This window comes from Aulonocara stuartgranti (genome assembly GCF_965226115.1).
Source record: "Aulonocara stuartgranti genome assembly, chromosome: 7".
Taxonomy (NCBI): Eukaryota; Metazoa; Chordata; class Actinopteri; order Cichliformes; family Cichlidae; genus Aulonocara; species Aulonocara stuartgranti.
In genome coordinates this window covers 55,830,552-55,852,986 of record NC_138945.1, presented here as the reverse complement: position 1 = coordinate 55,852,986, position 22,435 = coordinate 55,830,552, and positions in this window count along the sequence as shown.

Sequence of the window (22,435 nt, the reverse complement as noted above, 5' to 3'; positions counted from 1 at the left end):
CATCCCAGAGCACCACGGGCTCCATGGTTCAACTGTCCTAATCTACACCATAGGAGTGGGATCTGGGGTTAAAGTGCTGGCCACAGTTTCTACATAAACAAAGATTTGAACCTCAATCCCCAGGAGGCTCGGCTGGCTGACAGGCCCCCACCCCCGCCAGACGCTGTCCTCCCCACAGGCAGAGCGGCGACTGCCTGCTGGTTCTTTAATCGATTGCTAATGGGTTCAATTCCATCGTTGAGGAGCTGCTTGGAACCTGGCCCTGAGACTGAATGAAGTGGAAATACCATTTGCGGCTTTATGAGCCGTTATACTGCAGTGAGAGACCTCTATTCGGCATGCTTCATAGCACTGCAGAGAGTTTTGCACCACCGCTTGATGGTTTTTCTTATGCCTGCTCCTACTGCTTTCGTCTCAGTGCTTCCCATTTACAGCGTGCCCTAAAGCATTTACATCCACTCAATCTACAACAAAATAGCTTTGCTTTGCTGCTTTTTCACAAGGCTTGATGTCTAGGGTAATTACCATAGTATGTTTCTCATATGCACACAGGGGCCCAACACATTCACTCCACCTTTAAGCAATGATATTCATCAGTTTTTATCAGTAGCACCACGGCCCTGTGTAACTCGCAGCGTCTTGGCATCGCCGTGCCTTATCGTCCACAGCGGTGCACGTTCAGGAAGTATCGGCAGAGGATAACTCATGAAACTGCAGTTGTTTTATATCGCAGTAGCATGTTTTCACCTTCTGTGGATGTTGCAGGGCGAGTGCTTTTGCTTAACACTCCCTGATTTACAGATCTGCCCAAGTTTCTGCAGTGCTCTTATGAGCGTGCTCTGGCTGTAATGCAAACCTAAGCAGCCAACACCGTTCTACATTTTATAGCCAGTCCCAGCAGACATGTGCTCTTTGAAGCATTCTGGGCCAGGGATACAAGTCTTGTTTGTTCTGTACTTCTAGAGAGAGAGAAGGAGAGCGGAAAAAAATGCAAGCTATTTTTTTCTTTCTTTCGCAACAGTAGAGAGTAACATTCTTTGACGTCTCAACAGCAAGCCTTGTATTACAGCACTTGCTGCCAGATGCCTTGATCGAATCACCCATGTCAAACAGGAAGAGAAATAAATGCTTCATTGAACTAGAGCTCAGCTTAGTGATGGTGGGAGTGAGGAATAGCGAGGGAGAGAAAAGGAGGGTCGAGCAGGCTGCTATGTGGGTGTCTGTTGGTGTCAGTTCACATGGGGAGGGTTATTCTCAACCCGCCGTATAAGCACTTTCTTAGATGTGGTGTGAATAATTAGTGTGCCTGGCCTAGATAGTCTCATCAATGGCCATTTAATCTTCTGAAGAATGAGGGGAAAAAAGGAAGCTGTAATCAAGGAAGCCGATGATTTTGGTAAGCGACCTGGTGCCAGCAGTTGCAGCGGGATACAGAGCACATGTTTGTATTTGTTCTTTCAGGCTCATCTTCCAGCGGCAAGTAGAGTATGACAGGATTTACATGCAGGCTCCTAATCTCTGTAAGCGAACCTGTTTCGGGATGTAATTCACATGGTATGTCTTTTGATTCGGATTAGTCTAGGCAATCCTCTTACCAGTGGCTCAGTATAACTTATCACTGACAAGGCCGTCTCGTGGAGCAGTGCAAAGCCTCATATCCACCCCTCCCAGACTTCGAAGTCGTAATTCTAATCTGCCCAAATCTGATCTGAGACTTTAACTTCCAAATACCTCTTGAAAGCCAGAGCTCAAACTGAAGTTCATGCGAGGGCTTTGGATTACATAAATTGAGGTTAGGGATTTCCAGCATGGCCTAATGTTTGCACATAGAGCACGACTTGGATGTAGGATGTAGTGACATTTTATCATTTTTTTTCCCCTTTAGTGTTGAATCTTAAATTAAAGGATCATTACCGAAAGTCAAGCCGAAACCCTTTGGTAATTAATACTGAAGCGCTGGCATGAATTTACACAGAGGTAGTTGCATTCTGTTCCCCGAACTATACCGTTTATAGCCATTTTGTTATACGGATCATGTATATTTCAACATAAATAAATAAATGGATGCAAAAAGTTTTCGAAGCATTGCATCGTTTCCTTGACGGCGTGCTTCAATGTGAAAATAACATCAAATATTTAAATGTATGAGTCGCTTTCCTGATCCTTTAAGGTTCTTTGTAATTCAATAAACAGGATTTAAAGTAGAGCAAGCATGCTCCACTTTTTTGCCTCAGCCGGAAGGCCACAAACGGGTTCTTATTAAACGTTGGAAGATTATGCCTTAATCTCACTGAACACATGTTGGGTGGAATAAAAGCAATTTTATTTCTGAAACACTACTCTACACAGCTCTCTCTCTCTCTCTAATCTTATCCTAGCTACTGCTACAAAATGAAGTCTTGTTAGTGTGCCAAAGCTGCTGTGCGTTTCTGAAGAGGCTCAGAGATCGAGGTACTAATTGGGAGTTGTAACCCATTAACAAAAATGTGGCCAACTTGGACTGCACTTCCAGCCCAAAGACAAACTTGGTTCCCCATCAGAGAGGATTTGGGTGCCGTGTTCGCTGCTCTTGGTGAGACAGCGGTGTGAAGATGACGATAAGCCAAAGCTTTAAATCCCAGACTCAGCTGTCTTATCTGAAGCTGCTGGGCTGTGTGGCATGCTTTAATGGAGGCGGCTCACTGTCTGAGCTTTAGCTACAATCGCATTAAGATTCCCCTTCACCTCAACTAGGCTTGCTTGTTGTCAGTTTTTGATTGAATCTTGTGAATTAAGGTTTCGTCTCGGTTAAAGTCACCCCGCAGTTTAATTCCCCTGACTTCCTAGCAAGGAACAGTCTCATTTAATCTCTTATCATGGATGAAAATGACAATGATTTTATAACTAATAATACAACAGCGTGCTGAAAAATAATCAAACTTTTAATCTAGTGTAAGATGAAAATTAATTTTTTTTTTTGCCTCTTTGTTAGCTGCAAAGGAGCAAAACCTTAACCACAAGTACAAAGAAATGATCACACATTTATTCACATGAAATACAATCAAGTTTCAGTTCAAACAAAATGCCAGTGCTTTTAGTGTGTGATAGCAGAAAAAAGTTAACAAAAAGCTTTTTAAAATTGATGCCGTGTAGTGGAGTCATTTGAATATTTTTTTTCCTCTCACCTGCAAAGTGAACCAGAAAATAACTTCCAGCATCCAGTGAAAGACATTTAAAAAAGTTCTTGCTTTTTTAAAAAAAGAGCCACTGCCTATTTTGCTTGGAAAATAGAAAATAGGTGGATTTATTGATACAAGTGCAAACATACACGGAAATACAATATATAAACCACGTTTGAAAGTCTGCAAAACATCCAGCATCCATTGTGCTTTACAGATGACTCTAGACACTCACTGTTGTAATTCTCTCCTGACCTCCTCCATACCTACTGATGATGATATGAACGAAGATTTCAAATTTGGATTCATGAAATTGGTACGGCCTGATTTCAGTCCAGCTCTAGTGTCATTCTCCCTGTTTCCTTAAAAATGGCTTCTTAAAAGCACCCTTCCACTGAGACCGTTTCTGATGAGGCTTCAATGAATAGTAGATGGATCAACTGAAGGGCCAGATGCATCTCTCAGGTCCCGTGTCAGGTCTTTCAGATGCTTTTTTTATGCTGTAGATGGTTTTTAGGCCTTCTTTTGTTCTCCACTTGTACAGTTTCCTCATGGTGTGTAGGACACACTGCACACCATGCTCACGTATGCCTTATAGATGCAGAAATACAATTTTTTGCCTGTCAAACTGTGCTACCTTATGTGTTTTTTAAAGGTTCAACAAAAGAAAATACAATTTAATCTCTTTATTAAGTTGTCTGTTATGTATAGACACAACACTGGTTCCCCTCCTGAGTTAGGTGCCTTTGTATGTTTGAATAATTCAAGGATTAAGTAGCTTAAACACATAAAAAACATTCCTCTGAAAATGGTCAGTACAAAGAGTGGACTGAAAATGAGTGAAAAAGATAAACTTCCTTCAGGAACCCTGGAGGATTATCAAGACCACTTTAAAACAACAGTAAGAGACTCTGGCTGCTTAGAATCAAAATATAAAGGTGGCTTGACACTTTTACACAGTACTCTTTGAAGTATGTGGGAATAAAATTTGAACAATCGCAATAAAATAGTTTGCTATAATCAAAAAATTACAATTCGTTAGTTATCAAAGTAATAAGAGGACTGGAAAGGATACAACTGGCCAACAGAAAATGAATGAACAACTTTAATAACTGATAAATGTTATTGATTATAGAAACATCTGAATCACATATAGGGATTTTTGTGAATATTTGAACTGCTAGACAAACGATTTGATGTTATTACTTTGCTTTCTTGAACGTGAAAGTGGAATGGAGGTTACTCAGTAGCATCACAATAGATGCTGTGTAAACGTTCTCAGTTGTACAGGGACCAGGTTGAACTGACCTTGATTGTTATAGTTTGAAATTCCTGCTCTGGCAGCACCACTCCGGCATTGTTATTCTCCCCTCTGCTTATTCTGGCTTTCCTCCCCCCTCCCACCACCTATCTACCCACCAACACACGCGCACACGTGCACGTGCACACCCATACCCCCGGTGGGTCCCGCTCTGTTTACTCAGGTGCCTGCTCTCTCAGTGCAGTGATGAACTCCTGTGCAGACTTTAACACTCTGCTGCCTCTCAGGCAAATGCCAAAACAAATCTTGTCATAATTAGCAGTAATCCTGCTCATTACCATCTGCTTAATTATCCTATTAATAGCACTTCCTGGGAGAGCTTGTTTGCTACGCAGGCAAATGTTTGTTCCTAAATTAGCAGACAAGAAGACAGCTCCATTGTTCAAACAGCAGCTTTGACAAAGCAGAACAGGCAGGATTAACAGCAGACAGAACGGGCCACGAGCTCATCTCTGCTTGGAGCTGACAGGCAGGGAGGAGGCAGCCTGGGCCAACAACAGCACTCTTATCCTGCAAGCTGCTGTGTAATCTACATAGTCAAGTACACACAATCAGCACAAGCAACTTGTCATATCAGAGCTGCAGTGTACTAGGAAAGAAGTATGAGTGACAAGAATAGAATAAGCTACAGGTGCGTTAGGAATAATGATAACTGCACTGTCAATAAACGGTGATTTCAAATGCATGCAGTGATGCTTTTAAGTTTCAGTTATGATCAGAAGTAACGGCACCGCTGTTCTTCACAGGCTCTGGTCAGATTCCTCCAAACTAAAAGCCAAAAGCCTCACTAAAGAACCAACTGCCAAAACTCATTACGTTGCAGGTAACAATGCACTCATACGTTGCCCACTTCCGTCTTTGTAAGGCGATTGTAAAAATGAACTAGAACTGTCTTGTTCATCAAGCCTCCCAAGTTTCCTTGCAAGACTCCAGAGGAAAGCTTTAAAGTAAATAAGGCAAGTGCTTGGAGCAAGGTGAAGACCAGCCACATAGAGCTGTGTGCACTAACCTAAGCAGACTAACCTCACACACCAGCAGGCCTATACATTATAAATGATCCTCTCTCTTTCCTCCCATGCACCAATCCCCTATACATACACAGCGTGCCATAGCTGGAGTAAGCAGAGCCAGTCTGTGCAGCCTGCAGCACTGTCAGCCCATTGATGTACAACACTCTGCCCTTTGTTCCTTGTACACAAACACACTTTCCACATTAATATTTCACAGGAAATGTACTCCGTGCTTGTGATTTAAAGCCTTTTCTTGTTAACAATGCTGTTTTCTCTATTCTGTTGTGCTGAATTATGAAGGCAACTTGTCAGAATGAAGACATGCCCATGAGATTATAATACATCTGGAGATAAATGATTACTGGCAAGGCACATGTGACTTTATCCACTGCGCTTCGCCGTGTTCCAGTTTAAACATTTTTCCCGAGGTTGCACTTGCAGCTATTAGTTAAGAGCAGGGAGATGTGTTTAATGTGGTGTGCATACAGTACGTGCGAGTGAGCACTGGTAATGTGTGTACACATTATGCACATATGCAGATTATACATAGCCTTTTTGCAAATGCATTTTTCTCAGATCTATTTGTTGGAGTGTACAGCCATGTGATGTCGCTTGTTTGTTCTTGTTGTCAGAGAAAAGGCAAGGATCAATGGATTTTCCTTGCAAGAGTGAAACATGACAGACATAACGAAAGCCTTTCATGAGAAATGAATGAATAATTCATAGGCGCTCTCTCACTGTGCTTTGTTGTGTCTCATACAGATGGGATTACAGAAGGCTAGATCTTGGAAACATATGAAAGATTAATTTGTGATCTGGGACACTGCTTGCTTACAAAAGGACTAAATAATGATTTTACTGAGAGTGGCAGGGATCTTGGGATGGGTGTGATGCGCACAGGGCCTGGACACAAAGAGCCTACAGAGTACACGCAGCGCTCAGAATAATGGGGCCCGACAGATTTTCAAAAACTTTGCGCAAAAAAAGTGAACTCGAGTTCTCGATATTTTTTTTTTCTCATTACGGTTACTGATTTCTGTTGTGTTGCATGTCAATAAAAGCGAAAGGACAAACTCGTGTTGAAACTGCATTTTTATTCTTTCTTTTTAAATTTGTATTACATGTATCCTCTTCCACAGGCAGTTCAGACACTTAGCAGCTATAAAACATCGTCAGCAGCTGTTAGGGATTTGCTCTTGCTCAAGGGCACTTTGCTGTGCAGATGTGCAGATGCCTGCTTTCTCCTAAATCTAAGCTTTCCTGCTGAAGAGCTGACTTCAAATTAGCAGCCCGTTGCCCAAAATTTAGCAAAAGGTAGACCAGGGACTTCAGTCTTCAGAGTTGCTGAAGGCAGCAGTACGGGGTTGCCTGAAAATAACTCGGATCGTTTCAAAAGAGTCCTCCACTAATTCACCAGGGAGTGCAAGAAGCTGTTGTCTGGTCTCCCACAGATGGCATAGACTCTAGGGTGGCACTGCTTGTTGTTTTTGATGAGCTGTGCATATACAAAAGCAAAACATCTGGAGCTGCCATGTGGCCTCTCCATTTGGCCAACCCCATACCTCCCCGTGCCAGATGCACCCAAACAACTGTGAGCTAAACAGCATGAATGATTCATAGAGGAGTGAGAGGCACAGCTCACACCAGAGACCCGCTAGCTACTTTGATTGGGATTCTGAAAAAGCAATGAATATGCAAGAGACATTAAGGCTGCTGCGGGGGAGGTGATGGGGTGGTGGGTGGGGGGATTTGTCAAATGGTCTGTGTGGCAAATGTGACCGGAGTAGTGAAAGCTCCTGTGGTTTTTATGATTAGAAAATAGGAATTATAATGTTCAATTGCCAGGATCATTAAATTTTTAAGACCTGTAAAAGTGGTTAGCAAGGTGTTATGAAAATGTGACTGGCTTGGCGCTTGATTGCCCCCGTGTCAACGAGGAGGAGAAGGAGAGGGATTCACACCTGCTCCATGACTCAGTTAAGTCCAACCTAATCAGATTATAAATTGGAGACACTTCTGGTATTAAAGCATTTATGTAGGAATTTGTCTGTGGAAATCAAATCAGTGAGAGAAGCGGTCGTGCTGAAATTGCGTGTGGTCATTAGGTTCACTGCTCGAATCACCGAATACATAAAAAATTAGAGTTTATAGCAAATTACATGGTGCGCTTTTCTTATTGAGAAAGCTAAAGTTTTTGATTTTAATATCAAATTACAAATTACTTGCATTTTTTTCAAGATGTAAATAGAAAGGCTTGCACCGTATATAAAATCTGTACATAAAAGATGTGATGTCACCAACAGGTTTGTGTACTGCCAGCCTGAACATTCATATTCAGAATTTTGGTTTTGTACACGGCCATATTGGCATGAGAGAGTAGAGCTGGAGAGTTACCTGTTAATGCTAGCTATGGCTAGTTAGCTTGATAAGCAGGGTGCTCCTACAATTTTCCATGAGATTAAATGGGATGCTAATTTTGGATAGCATCACGTGTAAAGCAAAATTCAGTTACCCCCAAAGCTGATTACCTGATATTATAAAGAAAAGAGTATAGAAGACAAAATGACACACCAGAATTAGCTAATAAGAGAAAATGTTTTTGCACCAGACTTTAAACATGCTCACATCTCTAGCAAACTTTTGTTTTGTAGCACAGGAGTCTTTCGGGATTGTTTGACTTTTGCCAACCTTGAAAGTTGCTTTTGGTTACAAGTGAGTGTCAGTTTCCTCTGAGATTAGACTTTGATTTGATATTCTGCTGAATGAAATGGAAAGTTAAAATGCAAGAAGGTTCTTTCATAAGTCACTGTGAGTGCAAAGCACATTAGAGTGAAAACAATGAGTCACATCAAAAGGAGAGGACTCTACTGTGGGAATGTTTGGTTTAAAGTATAAAAGCGGTCAGTAACACCACTCAAAGGACCATAAGACTAGTTTCCTCCTAGTGGAAAAAAAAAGCATCATTTATACATTTTAAATATCTAACCCAGCAAGCTTACAGTTCCCGGTAAAAAATAAAACGAGAGAATTTACACTCTGTTTTTTTTTTTTTACTGTGAACAGAAGCTCTCATGCATACCTTCCCCTGAGAAAAAATAAGCTTCTTTCAAAGCGTTGGCAGCTTTGTCCTTGTAAGTGTGTCACAGATGTTTTTATGTCTTCCTGCTGAATCATGACCTATAAAGATTTTGCACCTCTTCCTTTTTGCTTTGCTCGAAGCATTCGTGCATGTTCGTGCTGGTCATAATCTGTTTTTTAACAGAGAGCCTGTTTACAGGTGCAAAAGAATGTAGATGATTCCATATTCGACTGTATAAAAAGACTGCCTTATTCATTTGACCCTCATTGTGTGATGTTTTTACATTTATAATGAATACGTGGGCAAAGGTGCCCTTTGAAGCCTTCTGCAAAAATTGCATTTACCTGCTGTAAATCAAACAGCACAATCACACATCAAGGAGTCAGAGTGAACTACCAAGGACACAAGCCTTTTAAAAGTGGCCCTCAATGAACCAGTATGATTTTTTTTATTCTTCTGCACAATTTGAGTAGTATGGATAGAAGTAAAGACAGTTACAGATGTTTCAAACCTAAGTCGCATGGATTATGGCAGGATATGTGCTGCATTGTACTTTCTTATGTGGTTCAAATCATTTAGAAACCAAATTGCAAGCAGTGGAGCAAGGAGATACGCAGTATCACAGAAAATACCTCAAGATGAGACCTCAATTAATTTTGTAAGCTTAGATTTAGAGTGCTCTATTGTGAAAGCGGGAGGGATGTAATAATGTGTGTCACTGTCTATAAACAGACCATATAAACGCAGAGAGCTGCTGAAGCAGCTCTGTGGAGGAATGTGTTATCAGAGCTCTGACAGCATGTTGACTCAGCACTGATGTCATTTACTGTCTAATGAGATGAGCGCTCACTGCTAATTAACGCATCCATAAACTGTATTCATCACCACACAAAGCTGAGTGAAAACAGAAACCGATAAGGACAACAATGTTTAGCACCACTCACATTCTCAGAGGTTTTGCACGTATTTTAAATGAGGTATTTGTTAAGCAGTGAAAGTGTCACTGGACAGATTTGGCGCATTAAACGTTCTGCCTCAGTCACAGTTACGGGGATTTATACTTCTGGGTTAAAGCTACGCCGTAGGTACACAGTAACCGAAAACCCTTCTGAAATCCTACACCGTCACCTGACGTGCACCACCCTGGAAATGTAACTACACGCCGTGTTGACGCGGCCTGTTCAGCATGGTTGATGCATTTCAGGCTACTTTTTGACTGCGATTTGTGAATTTATCAGGAAGAAAATAACATCATTGATTGCTTAAGTGTAAGGAATTAATAATCAATATAAGGACTCACTGATGTCAGCAAATACCTGGAGGGAAACTGGAGCAACTGTCAAAAAGGTCATGAGAGAAAAAGATGAGGAAAAACTTGGGTTTGCATCTGAAAAATGAAAAGACCCAGCATGGAAAAATGTCCCATGATTTAATTTGTTTCTATTGTTCTGGCACTGAGGCTAAAAGACTGAGACATGACCACAAGGTAATTCCCACAAAACACCACATAAAAGCATGAAAGCTGATAACGCATCCGCCAGTTATAATGTTTTAAGCACTGTAGAGATTCACTGCAGAAGTCTGAATGTCTAAATCAGTTGTGACATTGACAGTATAGGTCAATAGAAGGGCAGAGTTAATTTTTTTTATTTGTATTATTTATTTTTAAATGATCATAGTTTTATCTGGGACCTGTCCTATGACACAAGCTCAAGGATATATTTTCCTTATCTGCATTCACTTACTCTTAACATCAACAATCAAGTTAATGGTCACACAAAGGTGCTTATCAGCTTGATAAGTAAGCCAAGGGTTGTCTAATCTAGATACGAGCCTGTTCACACGAAAGAGTTGTTGTTGGCAGCATTTGAGCAATCACAACCGTGGACAGGTTCACTAACAGGAGAGTGATGTGTGGCTCTCAAAAGGAAGGAAGAAGTTAAATGATTAGTAATGTTCTAATTAAGTGAGAATTAAAGTTATATGATCTATAGAAACAAGACTTCTTCTCAATCTCAGAAAAGCTGTTTGGTGGCAAACAAATTAATGAGTCAAATGTCTAAATTAGTCCACTGATTATTTTTTTTAAATCGAGCACAGTTGCTGCCAAAATTCTCACCTCAATGGCTACTTTTAGACAGAAAAAATAGCTGCTTAGTTAAAGTCGGGGAAAGATTGTGGTTACAGTAGCTATGAAAGATGTAAACTCTAGTCTATGTGGTGACAGTCTGACTCACACTAATAAATTCTAGCCTCAGACGTAAATCTCAAGATTCACAATTGCTCGCTATGGGCGCAGCTCTATAGATATATGGCCTAATGAAGAAACAGTGTTGTTGTGCATTGTTTGTGACTCGAAATTGCATCACAACTCTTTGACACGAGCTCTTACATAACAACCACCGCTTCAAATTCAGTTAATGACGCTCCTACGATGGCCTTAATGTAGTTAAGGTTATCTGCCTGTGGTGCCGACATGACAGTTGCTTTACTCTTATAATAACTGGATTATAGTGCATGTAAACTAATTGTATGGTACAATGTCTTCTGGTACAGTGCTCTCAATTTGTTACACAAAGAAGCAACGTTGGATGGTGACCTCAATGAAACTGTGGCGACCTCCCATTTGTGATACGGCTTATTTGATTCTTACATAATTCAGAATTCAACAGAATGTAGTTTTCTAAAACTGAGGGGTTTTTTTCAGCTTGTATAACAGTATGCTGCTTTGCAGTGAGGGACACAGATGAACAGCATTGGTGCCCTTGTATGAGAATTAGATTGTGCCCTTTTGGTTGTATTTGATTGTGGTTTATTGCACTGATGGCAGCTTTCAATTTCCCACCGTTCCCTTTGGTTTCACAGCTAAGCTGCATAAAAAAGGATTAAGATTACGCTTTGAATGAGTCATCACTTTAAACTACAGATGGAGTTTACAGTTCAAAAGGGATTATAAATATTAAAGAGGGTGTTTTTGGGGGGGGGGGTTTCAAATGATTGGGTTTTTGCTCCAGTGCGTTGCTGAATCACATAGCAGACACAAATTCAAAGGATTAAGCAAACATAAAACTTCAAGGTCTTTCTTATGATTTGGTCTGCATTTGAATTACCTCTGAATAATATCCAATTAAATAATGCATTGTTTTTTAAGACAACAAGGTCTGCCTCGGAGGCTCAGTGAAAGCGCAGGAGGTGGAAGTTCACATTTTACATCAGATTGCGGAAGGAATAACGTGACCAGATGCCTCAGGAGCATTTTGCAAAGTTTTTAAAGATGACCTTGTTTTTTTGAAAGAGCATCAGCCGTTCATCCAAATACTTTTCACTACTTTTTAAGTGTCCATCTAGTGTAAAATAGGCATAACCAAAACACAAAAAAGGCTCATGCACTCACATCATACAAAGAAACATGATACATCCAATTTTACTAGTTTGCACAGAGGCTAGTAACTCAACCCTATTCAGCTGAGCTGTCATTTTAGTCATGTCAAACATAATAAAACGCTGACTCTCGTGTTCACACAAAAGCTTGTGAATAAGAGAGCTTGGCTGCTTTTATTCACAAGGGGTAGATCCACTTGTTTGATTTGGCAGATTATTATGTCAGATGCCCTTCCTCATGCAGGATCAAACCTAAGGACTTTCTCTTGTTAGGCAAATGTGTAAACCGCTATACTACGGAGCCACAAGGCAAAGTGTTTGTGTAAAAAAGGGTATTGTCCTGTTTTCTGCCCCGACTTATTTTGTTGTTGTAGCAACAGGGTAGTCCGTAAAGATGTTGAGCTAACCCAAAGAGCCAAACTTTCTTGTAATTTTTGTGGTTTTAAGCGATAGTTTTCCAGACTTTCTGTAGCTATTTTAAAGTTTTTCTTTAGACAAAGGCTGCTTTTTCGCTCATTTCCTGCCCATTTTCAGAGGATTGTTTTTGTTTGATAAGCCACTTAACACTGACCTCTGACCCATTCAAGCATAAAAAAGGCACTTAACTTAAGGGATAAACCAGTGTTGTGTTTACATACAACAGGCAACTTAGCAAAGAACCAATTTTAAAGTGTTTCTTTAGGCACTTGTCACACAAAAACACACAATTTGTTCCAAGTTCTTTAGCTGAATCAACAAAAAATGTTTGACAGACATGAAATAGTCTGGGGTTCTTTTCACTGAAGAACTGACATTTCTTGGCATGGTGTCCATGGTGTCCTCAAAAAGAAATGAAGGACTAATGAAGAATTGCAGAAGCACTTTGAATGCCTTTCAAGAAGCCTGGAGAACTTTTCAAGAAGACTAGTTAAAGAAATTGCAAGATATCTTGTTGAAGAAAGTTCAGGCTGTTTTGAAGAATAAATGTGGTTTTTCAAAATTTGGGCTTTCAAACTTTTTAGAACTGTGCAAACTCAGTTTTTGCCTTATATACTATATTTCTATGTATGTATCCAGATGTTTCAACCAATCACTGCACCTATTTCCTATTTTCCTAGCAAAATTAAAAGAAATTAGGGGGTGACATCAGCTCAAGACTTTTGCACAGTACTGTAGAATATGTAGATATGTCTCAATAAATCCCTGTATCTAGCAAAATACATTTTTGCAAGTACTATATTTTATTTTTAAAAGATGACTGTTTGAGCTTTAGCTCTATGAGTTTAACAGAGATACAGGCCAACATGAATAGAAGCCTCATATCTCAGATCTGTTTGGCAGCAGATTACCGGCTGGGTCAATGACGAGAATGGATCAATAACTGAGGGAACAATCTTCACTTAAAATCACAATATATTGACTTTTTCATTACTGTTCATGTTTCAGCAGCGCTAATCATTTTACCTACCTTGAAAATGGATCCCCAACTGTGTGTGTGTGAGGGAGAGAGAGAGAGAGAAATGGAGCATGTGTGGTTGTTGTGTTCCACTTAAAACACAAACAGTCAACACGATCAAGCAAGACAACCAATTTTTACAGTCTTTCTCATAAATAATCAAAGCAGTTTATTTCTTTGAAAACAGTTTTAGCTGAAAAACAGAAAATCTGTCAGGTCATTTTGTCTTGTTGGGTCATATTACCCTGTAAAAATGTCTGCTGTTCGCTTGTCCTGATTAACAAGTCTGGAGGCGCAGTGGCCACCATGCGCCATCCTGTACTAACAGACTGCACCCTGTGAATATCTGATGCACTGGATACGCTAAAGTTTTGCAACTTTTTCATGCTGAAATTCAGCTGCTTGTCATTTTAGCCATGCTAACATATGACTTTCATTCAGTTAGAATGAAATAGCAACAATTAGTTGGATTGAACTTTCGTACTAACATTCACAGGACCCCCAGATAATAATCTTGGTGGACTCCGCTTTTCTAGTAGTTCCACCAGAGTTTGATATTTTTTGGCTTTGAATAAAATGTTTCTTTTGGAACAGTTAAAATGATTGCAATGAAATTTGGGTCATTCATATCACTCTGCATGAATTGTAAAAAACTTGATCACACCTTTATTTTTTTTTCTTAATCAACAGGGTATCAACATTTCAATTTGACCAAATGTATCTGTATAGTGAGGTATTTAAAGTCAAATACCTGCAGAGCCTCGACATAATTATCAGCTTAATTTACCACCAACTTCTGTTTGGTGGTGAATGGTAAGAGTTCACCTTCTGAGATGGTAAACCTGCAAAACATCAGCATCTTAATATCGTCACTGTGAGCAGTGTAAGCATGGTAACGCTAGCATTTAGCCTATGCGGTCTCCTTGCCTATAAGTACATCCACTTGAGTGACATGTACGTTCTTTCTGTAGGTGTATAGCTTTGAGCTTGGCCTTGATTATCCTGGAGAAACATTTTCCCTCATAGAAAACCCCAACAAATAGATGAACCCTCAATTTGAGCAAACACTTGGTAACAGTGAGAAGGAAAAACTCCCTTTTAATAGGAAGAAACCACCAGCTCAGAAAGGGGATCCCACGAGGAGGTCTACGTAGAAACAGTTTGCTATCATTTATAACAGTTCAGTTTTCACCTGCTTTTCAATGAGGCTGGCTACATTTTGTGTGCAATACCAAGAAAAGTGATGCACAAGATTGCTTTGGGCGTGTTTAATTATTCAGCACCAGCGCTGGTTATTTTTATGCCCATGGCTTTCTGCATGTTATGGCCACAGTTTCATAATTGCTAGCTGTTATTGAAAGCTTTAACTTCATTATGTGATACTAAAATGAAAAAGGCCAAGTATGTTTTGAAAGGTAAATCACTCGATTCTAATATTCTTTTGCGTAAAATTTGGGTCTTGAGGTTTTATATTTGTATGAAATTTCTAAATATTAAAATTTTGAATGTGACGCTTCTTTTATTGTATTCATATGTTGTCTCAGCTTTGAGGAATGGCAGAACAGATGCAGGTTATTGCAGCGATAAGTCTTCATATTTCATTACGGCAACAAAAAAGCCAAATTTAGGCATTTGGATGAGAAGCCGCTTTCATTCTTGAGACATATAAATTAAATGTTGGCATAAAGTCATGCGTAGGTTTGAAATACACTGCCTAATCTCACTTGCAAATTTGGACAATGCTTTTTTTCCCCCTTTTTTTTGAAAACCTAATTTCCCTTTGTGTTTGTGCACAAAGAAAGCATACAACCTTTGTGATATAGAAGGTGTTATACCACTCTACATATTATCTTCTAAATGTCACCTGAATGACAGGCAGATCTGTACATATGGGTGAAAAGCAAATATGACTCAGAGTGCAATTTTCCCTCGGCTACTTGTGTCTGCCTCACTGCAGTATTCAGAGAGAGGAGAGGAGCAAGAGGCCCTGTGTTAAGTGTCTTATTAGTGGGAAATGACTGCAGTGTCAGACGAGCCCAAGCTGTCACAGTGCAGCCATCATTAGAATAAGCATGAGAAGCTCTTGTCGTGGATGGAATCACATTTTAATCCCCACCACATTATTACTGTGGTGAGGAAGGTCAGCACTCAGGCACATTTAAGCAGGAATAAACCCCCTCGAGAGCTTATGATAATGTCTTCTCTCAATGGGAGATATTGGTCATATTTTAGTTTCAAGCTTTTTGTAGAATACGGCACGGCTAATGAAGAGCCTAATGTAATGCAGCTGTGCGAGCCGCCATGGTAACCATGAATAATTCAGCCTACTTGTTCTTTGGTTTCCTGGTCTCAGGAGGGTTCTGCCTATATTGTCCATTATGACAGGCCATTATCCAGCCTTCAGCCTGCTAGCTCTCAGATGGTGCGCAGAGCCCATTTGTTACCCCTCTTGCCCCTGGTAACCTTCAACCAGCTGGAGAGAATGATTGAGACTATACTGTTATATAAACATGAGAGCAAGAGGTGCAAGAGGCAAGAAAACGAAGAGACCCCTCCACACCGGGGAATTCAAGGAGGACCTTCCATTTCATTACAAGTGCATATTACATTTCCCTCCAAAGCCATCAGTTACTCTTTGAATACAAATTGCACGCCATTGTGACATACTGTATTAATGTGCAATGTGCATGTCCTGTTTTGATGTATGCAGATGCTTTACATAAATATATATATTCCCAGTACAACAAGTTGAAAATGAAAGTTTCAATATTGCATTAGTAAAACTAGAACTACTCCAATTATTTGTAATAAAGGATGGATCGTGTCAGTGTTAAAGTTATTATGCATTATTGATTTTTATTTCTTTTTTAAAACGCTGTAAAGGAGAGCAATCCAACAAGGCTTGTGAGTTAAGTAAGTAAATTCCCTCAAGTGATGTCATTTGGGTCAGCGTTGGTAGGATAGGGCATAATCTGGAAGTGTGGAGCAGGAAGGAAGTTGCCATAACTCTGTAGGTCGTTTCTTATCTGGCTGCAGGCCAGAGAAGGTCACCACATCAGAATGTGTGACCAAACAGTGTGTGGTCAAGTTGAGTTACGTGCAGGGCAGGTTTGAGTTTGAATAAGTATGCACTGATCTCAGGAGAGTCATATCAGTATGCTTGTCTAATTACACTATTGGTTCATGTCTTAGCATATAAAGTCTAGCTTAGCAACATATATATATATATATATATATATATATATATATATATATATATATATATATATATATATATATATAGATAGATAGATAGATAGATAGATAGATAGATATTTATATATATATATATCTGGGACAGACTGGCGATCTGTCCAGGGTGTACCCTGCCTCTCGCCCTAAGTCTGCAAAAATGCAAAATTTATCTATCTCTCATTCATGGTGAATTATCAGTCAAATCACTTTCTTTTGAGTCCAAAACGGAATTGGTCGTGTGATTGTGTTCAGTCTGGAATGTAGTTAGTATTAGCGCGGCCAGTTGAGGAGGTGTGATGCATTTGATCTAGTCATTAGAACGGGCAGGATGCTCTGGTCCGTGGTACCTCAGCCATTTCAAATCACTGCCTGTGGCGGGTCTTAAATCAATGAGCGTGTTGCATCTCAGAGGCTCATCAGTGGACAGTCCCCTGAGAGCCTGGATAGCATTGAAGAATGAGAGAAAGGCCGAGAGAGGGAGATAGACATTGGCAAGAGGAGGAGGGGGGTACTCTTACCTACTGACCTCCGTAATTACCCCGTGCGACTGCCTGAATCCAAATGCAATCCAATTGAGATAACTGGCTATTGGAGACACCACTGAACCATACTCCACAGCTCTCGGTGATTTCAGCCTGGGCAATCCTGAACCCACGTCTGGCTGTGGCAGAGCTGCTGCTGCAAAGGGCCCTAATATTTTGCAGAAGGGTGAATTGAGACTGATGTTTCTGTTCTTGTGATTCCAGCCTAGCTATTGTCCCAAGGGCAGGGCAGTGTAATCAGGGCTGTGATAGCATCTCTTGGGGCAGTGGAGGAGGAGGAAGCAGGGCCTGTGGGCTGATCCAGAGGGCAGATATATTTATCTAGGTAATGAGAGCCCAAACACTGCGGCTCTGTTGGGAGGGCTAGGGACATGGCCTAGTGCACTAAGAGACGCCCCGGTGCCATGGCAGCGCAGTCCCCGTGCTGCTCATTAAACTTCCATCAGCGTGTGGTCACCATGTTCCTGCCAGGCCTCCAAAGTGCCCGTTATTAATTCATGAAAGCACACCGCACATGTGATTGAGTCTGGCGAGCAGTGAAGCATTGAGGCACGAGAGATGGGGGAAATATTGTCTGTGTCTGAACACCCAACCATCCACCAAACCCCTCCCACACTTTCCTTCTGGCGGTGTGCCCTTGAAAAAAATAAATCTGAGAGAGAGAGAGAGAGAGACACAGATACACTATGTTGTGAAACATTAATAGCCACTGCTGCAGTTTGCCTACAGCTGGAAAAAGAGCAATGCAGGTCATGTGAGCATGGATGCACGCGTGGGTGTGTGAGCACATTTATGAATGTCAGTGCATCTCGGTGTGCACGCCTGTTTGGAGCCCATTTGCCTTAGTGTTTTATAAATGTGGAGGAGGTGGTTGTGCATTGTCAAGACATTCTGGGTGCATATATTATCAACAAATGTGGCGTTGTTTAGGCATGGGATGCTTGTGTTGAGCCAGCCACTTTTATCTTCGCTCCACAGACGTGCTCTGTAAAGCTTGCGTTGGGAGGGCTGGCTTTAAAAAGGAGACAGCAAATTGGCCTGGATATGGATTGTTGCAATTGAATTTAAAACATTAGCTTCAGGATAATAAGGGTTGCTATAGAGAAAATCTAGGAAATGCATTTGGTCATTAGAGCATAGAGGGATGGGACTAATGGTGTACGGGGGTGGGCTGGGGAGGAGGCAGAAAACGATGAAAACCATTTTTAGGATGAATGGGTTATTTCGGGGAGAGTGCGTGCGAGAAAGAGGGAGAGAGGGGGAGGGAGTGAAATAGAAAGGGGGAGACGAGGGAGACGGCGAGAGAGAGGAGTGCTACATGATTTCAAATTAACCATTATTGTAGGCTGTGACATGTATTATGTCTCCCGAGGCTCAGAATCTTGAGCTCATTTTCACGGAGATGAGGAGAATAGTCCACTGTCACAGTTTGAACATGTACAGCTGGCTTGAGCTCCTCATCTTAGGGCCAATTATAACTCCTCTTCTTCCAAATCCTTAGCCCAGCTCTCCAAAGCAAATCTCACCATGCATAGCTTATTGTTCGCCTCACTCGATGTCCAATTAACAGAATGTTCTTCTCACTTCTTCCCTCTCCCCCCTTACCCCCCCTGCCGTGGATAAAAAGACACTGACCAGTAAAACTGTGTTAAACTCCAGCAGACCTCATCAATAACATAACAGCAGTGGGGATATTGAGTTATGATTACATCTATGCACGGAAGACCATATGATTAAAACACCATAATCGTTTCCCCGATGCATTTTGATCTCAGCTAAGATGTTATTAGCTCTCTCCTGTTATATTTGTATCCTAATTAAAACTGCAGATCAGGCAGTAAATAATACATCCCTATCTTGTGTTAACTGAAGCAGTATATGTGTGCAAATGGCATAGCATCACTTTTGTGTGACTTCTCATAAATCATTAGTTTATATCTGCAGCAGCTGAGCTGTTCTCTGAGGTATGAGCCTCAAGTTATTATTCCACTGTTAAAAGTCCTTTCATAATTAGCATTGTGAGTTACTAAAGATTAGACAGAAAATTACGTTGACCTCATAGACAGGGGCGGCAAAAAGAAATGCCTGAAGTTACGGCTAAAAAGAGAGAGAAGAGGTCTCACTACATTATATATCCAATACGTTGATTTACTCAGGAAAGTTTTCCATTTTTACTTTTTCACATGGACTGTAATCACCAAAATTAAGTAAACAAGTATTAGATGTGGGACAAAAAGCTAAAGGGGAAACTTTCATTAGTAAATCATCGTAGGAGACACAGAATTCTCATTAGACTTTAGCATTGAAGGGAGTGGGAAAAGTTTTTTTTTCCTTTTTTTCCCCTGTCTGCAGTGGTGGTAATGTGATGCTCTCCAGGCCAGGAGCATCTCTGTCAGATTTCATCAGTGTTTAATTAATAAGACGGGCTGAACGAGCGCCTCTCGTATTAATAGCCACATTAAACTGCAGTGTTAATGATATCATTAGGTCAGTATGTGGTGTCACTATGAGACGGGTGGATGATGTAGCACTAAAATGATACAGAGAGGTTTAAGTCTGATGCGAGACAAGCTATGGTTATCACATGAAATTCATTAGACCTGATCATCTTGTTGTTGTTGTTGTTGTTGTTGTTATTTTTTTCTGACATATTAATTAAACTGGGATGTTTTGATTTCTAGCTGCCGCAAGCACCACCAGTACTGCAGGCCTTGATCCTTTGTTGTCTGGTTAGAAATCATAAGATACACGATAAGTACACAATAAAGAAACCAAACAGCGTGAGTGCGGTTCATATCACCCATATCTCCAGTTTTATGGCTCATGTGACCTTTAAATGTGGAAAAATATAATCAAATACCTGGAAAAACGAGGGTCACGGTTCTATAAACTGATAAGAGCAAATTATGATGGTGATTATAAATTTTACAGTGACTGTTGCCGTCATATCTGGATGTAGAATCACAGACTGCTCAGCGGTGATGACATCATCGTACACGGTTAATGATGTTGCCCGCATATCTGCTTCGAATTTGTCAGACGCATTTTGGCATCTTAGAGTGCAGCGTAACTGACAGCCGTGCGACAGAAGCCGTTGTAACTCAGTGTCTACCAGCTAAATTACAGGCTTACTAAACTTTTATTGGCAAATTGATCCTCCGTCTCTCGGAGTTATTGACCACGCAGGAATCAGAAACTGCTGCTGTGCGAAAACTGAACACTATGATGTGGGAAATGTATATTAACCTCCTTTCCACAGTTATTAACCAGTGCATTACTGCATTAGCTTTTTGGGGGTTTTATCCATTCAGTGTTTAGCAGCCGTCATTTTAAAGTCGTCTTGAGTTTACATCATGATATTTCCCTTAAAAAAAATGTGGCTGAGAGTTGCTTAGAGTGGAAAGGTAAGTTGTGCATGTAGTGTAGAAACGAATGAAGAAAGGTGCATTTAGTCTAATAAAGGTTGCTAGCCAGCTAGTTTTGAGCTGCAGGATAATTTTCTCAAGGTACTGATTTGGAGAATAGTAAATAATACGAAAGATTACATTGAGTTTAGGCTTGTGCATTTTCCAGAGATTATGTTTTTTCTTGCTCAAAATGTTTTTCAGACCACCAGAAATGTTCCAGTTTTATGATATAAGCTGTGTGAAGGTATAACGTGAGCAGATATGGCTGCCTGAAATTGGTTGGAAGCAAAAAAGGTCAGGAGCAACTAAACTAAATATGTACAGAATTAGTAAACGACAGTGCATAAACACTGAATTCTGAATTTGCATGTCCAGTCTATGGCTGCACATGCATTTGTACAGTATAAAGATGCATATGTAGACAGAAACTCTAAAGCCATCTAAACACATGCACTGTAGCACTAGTGGGGATATGAAAAATCAATTGTATCAGACATTAAATGGCTTTTACTTTGCCAGCTCCAAAGAAAAAGTCCTTTTAATGGTCAGCTGTGAGAATTAATTATCCAATTAATTATCCAGAGAAGTTACAGCGTGGGAGTCGGTGTCCTTCCTCCTACACCCTTGATTCTAAAGCAGGCAGACTACATAGCAGTAGTAAGAATTCCTCTGATATAGAGACACTCCTGTTATGTGGTGCATGTGAGAAAGTGTGACTTTAGTCAACGTTCCAACCTCATTCTCCCAATATTATCATAGTGGGTGGCGTACAGTATTAGTTTACATTCACCGTATTAGTGTTGCTTGCTGAGAAGCATGTTCTTTGCCAGGAGAGCGGAGATTTACCTCAGCCAAATGTGTGCCACCTGTCTGACCTGACTGTCTGCCACCAGGCCTGCCGGCCAAGAGGAGTCATGGTAGACTTCTCTGCTTTCCTCTCAGCTGTCACTGGGCAGCGCATTTAACATTTGAATGTTTCGCTTCGTGCACCTTCATTTGAGGTTAGTACGCAAAGAAATTATGCAGTGTAATAAAGGATAGATGGTAGATGATGATAGATATTTTATGATAGATAATTTGCAAGCTTTATACTGATATTTAAGCTTCCCGCTAACACCTACAAATACACTGCTAAGACTGGGGGATGCAGGACTTCTAGGAGCAGAAGGACATCTGTGTTATATGTGTCAAAAATGTGTTAGCAGTGTAGTTCTATAGTCACAAGGGGCGCTGTGGAGGAGCAAGTCCCACTGGGAGACAGATGGCAGTGGCCACAGAAGTACAAGGCGTGTGCTGGCTCTGCACATTCACTGTAGGGCCAGATCTCAACACCTCACCCCTTCCGATTAATCAAGCCTGCCGTGGTTATTTAAGGCCTCCGATTAATCATGCAGGATAACTGAGGTGATAGATTAGGGTTAAAGGGAAGTTTTGGAATTTGAAAAGAAAAGGATTTAGTGTGGAGTTAGTCTGTTTCTATAGCCAAAAAAGGTGCAGTGGGAGTTTTGAGACCTTTTCACTATTATTTTTCTTGAGTGTCACCTAAATAAATTCTTCTCAGTCATCATTAGTAATGTGATGCTTCTAGCTACTTTGCTACACCAATGCTATCTGTTGGCAAACACATAAATAAATCGCTAAGTGCGCTTAAGAAGCCTGTCTTTCTAGGTAAAATCAGAATAATCCAGATGTCCAAAGATGTAAATATGAAAAAAAAATGTTTAATTTTGTTTCAAATCAGATGTAATGTGAGTGTAATTGGTGCAGTGAGAACTGGAGATCACTGCTCTTCAGGATCCTTCACGGGTTATTAAGCTGCTGCATATGAGAGGATATGCATACATCAACACTCAACATGTCAACACTTG